Raw genomic sequence first — 4,463 nt, 5'->3', positions numbered from 1 at the left:
GTGGGATGGATTATCTCGGCAAAGGAGAAGTTCTCACTAACACAGATTTAGACAGATTTGTGAACAATATTTTTGAGAAATGGTCTTTTGTGTATATAGAAAATGTTTTAGATCTTTGAGTTCAGCTCATGAAAAATGGGAGCAAAAACAAAAGTGTTGCATTTATATTTTTGTTCAGTGTATTAGGATCCAGATTCCTCCAGTGCAACCCCAAAACATGTTGTGACTGGGCAGCATTTTATTCATCAATTTTACTGTTCAGTTATTTTTCCTTTAAATTTTATCTACCCATACATGCTAATATATGAAAATGCAGTTCCTATTGAGACTGCTCAGGTCACTATCACCGTTTGGGAATATCAGTCACAGGAAAAACACTGTATTTGTTAAGCTTAAACTTTGAAAGGCAAATCAGTGGCGAAGATGCTGCACACTTGCGTACTCTGGGGGAAATCATCCCAAACGCCAACACTTATGTAAAAATGGGAAAATGTATAACTGTTCACTGATAACAAGACCCAAACTCAATCTGCAGATTTTTTTCTTTACAGTTTTTAGTGATGATCATAAATGAAAAACTGTGGAATTTAGCACAATGCTTTTTGCTTTAAAAAAAAAAAAGTCAGCAGAGAATCTAAAGAGGTTGATGGAATTCTACGGGCACTGATTCCATGTGGGCCAGCTGATAAAGGAATTAACAGTTCTTCTCATTCACCAAGATGAGCTTAATGAAATTGGGATCTATTTGACCTTCATCATCACCTTCCTATCACAGCAGAAGTCATCTTTTGCAGATGTGTTGTATGTGTTGTGTGTAGCTATTTGCAAGCATGGATCGAAGAGGAAAAGGTATGTAAGGAGAGGAAAAGACAATGGCACAGGGGCCGAGTATTCAGCATTTCTGAGCTTGTAAAGTATGAAACAAGACTGGATCAAAATCTACATGACTGTAGCAGTGCAGCCTAAAAGAATGGCATGAAAAAAATGTGAGAACAATAAAAAACATTATTTCTGAGTTTTGGTAACATTCTTTATTTGTTCTTTTGTGCTAAGGAATGCAGCACCATAATGAATGCTAACTGTAGTGCAACACAGGTCATACTATAGGTGCTTACTGTAGGTCTTATACGTGTCAATGACAGTTGATGGGCACGGAAAAACCTGCACACAAGATTTTTTTAACAGCATTTCAACAGGACATGTGTTAAGTGCAGGTGCAGACTGCAGCTGCAGTTTGTTCTCTAATAAAGTCATGTTTGGAGAAAAGAATACAGTTTATGCTGTGATATGCTTGTTTGCCTTTTTTGGCTCACACACTATTACTCTGCAAAGTATGGAACAGGCATATAGCACGAATTACTGCAAGGTTGAACTGGCTGATAATTTGTATTTTGTTATCCATTGTGTAATGATTGATTAGTCCATACCCATTGGTAGCTTTGTTACCTCCTACCTATGCCAATCCTCAATGCCTATGTGCAGTTTCACACAGATTGACCACGTCAGTGAGTAGAAAAATGTAGGACAGACTGACTGACAGAATGACACACTGACAGTTTCTGTGATTATGCACAGCATACCATACCATGACTTAGTCATACCAAAAATGAGAAAAAACCCCAAAAACATTGGGCCACAGGGGGAGCCACAGTGATCGGTCGCATTTTAGCCATTTTTAAGCATTTTTCTGTTGTTATAGGAAGAGATCGATTTTAAGTGTTTTTCAAAAAATTCAAAATGGCGGAAAATCTATAAACCGGAAGTAATGAGGAGAGGCATCTCTATGCAAAGTTTCATGTCTGTACGACATACGGGGCATGAGATATGCCCATTCAAAGTTTACAATTTCAATCGGTTGCTATAGCGCCCCCCTTTGGCCAATTGATGTAATATTGCTTCATTTGCATCCTCCCATTACCCTCTACCACTGTGCCACATTTCACATGGATTGACCAAGTCAGTGAGGAGAAAAACGTGGAACAGACACACAGACACACCCACAGAGTTTTTGTCATTATATAGTGAGATTAAAAAAAAACCAACGTACATTCATTTGAACAGAATTGTGTTGATTGATGGAAATATGTGCTTTTGTTGCATGTTTTTAATGTTTTATGAGTCATTTTGGCCATTTTCAATGTGTGAACCATTTAGAAAATGTACAGTGGTATGCAAAAGTTTGGGCACCCCTGGTCAAAATTTAGTTTACTCTGAATAGTTTAGTGAGTAAAAGATGAACTGATCTCCAAAAGGCATGAAGCTAAAGATGAAACATGCTTTTCAACATTTTTAGCAAGGTCAGTGTATTCTTTTTGTTTTGTACAATTTTAGAGTGAAGAAAAGGAAAGGAGCACCATGCAAAAGTTTGGGCACCCAACTTTTACCAGGGTCTCAGACCATAATGAGCTTGTTAGGGCTCTGGCTTGTTCACAATCATCATTAGGAAAGACCACATGGAGCAAATTTCAAAGCTTTACAAATACAGACTCCTGAAACCTTGTCCCAACAATCAGCAGCCAAGGGCTCCCCTAAACAGCTGCCTAGCACCCTGAAAACTAAAATGACTGATGCCTACAAAGCAAGAGAAGGCTATAAGAAGATCGCAAAGTGTTTTCAGGTAGCTGTTTCCTCAGTTTGTAATGTAATTAAGAAATGGCAGTTAACTAGCCTGGGTCCAGACCATAGACCCCGCTCACTCAACTGAGTAGGCTTGCAGGCTAGCAGTTAACAGGAACTGTGGAGGTCAAGTTGAGGTCTGGAAGACCAAAAAAAAAAACTTTCCAAGAGTGCTGCTCATAGGATTGCTAGAAAGGCAAATCAAAACCCCAGTTTGACTGCAAAGACCTGCAGAAAGATTTCTCAGACTCAGTTTGCAAAGGAACATCTAAACAAGCCTGATGCCTTTTGGAAACAAGTACTGTGGACTGATGAAGTTAAAATAGAACATTTTGGACACAATGAGCAAAGGTATGTTTGGAGAAAATAGGGTGCAGAATTTCATAAAAAGAACACCTGTCCAACTGTTAAACACAGAGGTGGATCGAATATGCTTTGGGCTTGTGTTGCAGCCAGTGGCACAGGGAACATTTCACAGGTAGAGGGAAGAAAGGATTAATTAAATTCCAGCAAATTCTGGAAACAAACATCCCACCATCTGTAACAAAAAAAAAAAAATCTCAAGATGAAGAGAGGATGGCTTCTTTTACAGGGCAATGATCCTAAACACACCTCTAAATCCACAATGGACTACCTCAGGAGGCACAAGCTGAAGGTTTTGCCATGGCCCTCACAGTCCCTCGGCCTAAACATCATTGAAAATCTGTGGATAGACCTCAAAAGAGCAGTGCAAGCTAGAAGCCTTAAGTCTTAACGACTCTGAAACTAAGAGCTCATGTGACCCCGACGACTCTGTGAGGGTTCACACCCACACAGGGTTTAAAGCCTGCAACTCCGTACCAGTCATTTAGAACTGAAGAAGCTTCTTGGATGAGAGGCGAAACATCTTCAAGAAACACAAGCAAGTCCAGTTGCCATTGATACAGCACTTACGATTTCCATGACCTGGATGACTGAGAATCTTCACCAGCAAGCCTTTTGCAGGAAGAATGGGTGAAAATCCCCAAAACAAGAATTAAAAGACTTTGAGCTGGATATGAAAAGCATTTGGAAGCTGGGCGCTACTAAGTTCCTAACCATGCAGAGCGCCCAAACTTTTGCTACAGGCTTTTTTCATGTTTTGAAACTGTAAAAGATTGAAAGAAAAAAGTAATCTTGCTTAACATATTGAACAAATTCTGTCATTATTGACATTTTGCCTTTTACTTGCTTAGATATTCATAGTAAACTATATTTTGACCAGGGATGCCCAAACTTTTGCATGCCACTGTAACTTCTGAATGGACAAATGTGTTCAAGCAATTGAGAAAAACTGTAACCAGTGATTTCACTGCTCTAGTGAAGATATAAAGACATGTACCCTTAAAATGTACTATAACCAACCTCCAAAATCTACAATGTGTAACTGACAGAATTCAAATTCCTGTTTTAATCCCCAAATATTCAAATCAACCCTGAAGACAAAGCTTGGTGTCCCAGATGTTACAGCCATGTAGGTTGTAAAACTGTTGTCAATTCACAATTACTAAAACATCATGTTGTTTGTAATTGTAGGCAGTTTACAGTGGTCTCTCGTTTGTTGAATACTGGCAATGTTTAAGTCACATTTTGCAACATGAAGACTTATGATATACTTAAAGGGAAATTTCGGTTTATTTCAACCTGTCTCCTATCGTCCTAAATTTGTTTCAAGTGACTAGTGACATACAGATAATAGTTAGCATGTTAGCCATTAGCCTAGATACAGCCGGGGAGCATAGTAGCGTCAGACCTGTTAAAACGTAATTGAACGGGCATCCTTCAAGCGCAAAGTTAGTCCACTAAACAAGCTTTTTTTCCACAAAGAC

Source organism: Epinephelus moara, chromosome 7 (genome assembly GCF_006386435.1).
Source record: "Epinephelus moara isolate mb chromosome 7, YSFRI_EMoa_1.0, whole genome shotgun sequence".
Classification (NCBI taxonomy): domain Eukaryota; kingdom Metazoa; phylum Chordata; class Actinopteri; order Perciformes; family Serranidae; genus Epinephelus; species Epinephelus moara.
This window is presented reverse-complemented; position numbering follows the sequence as displayed.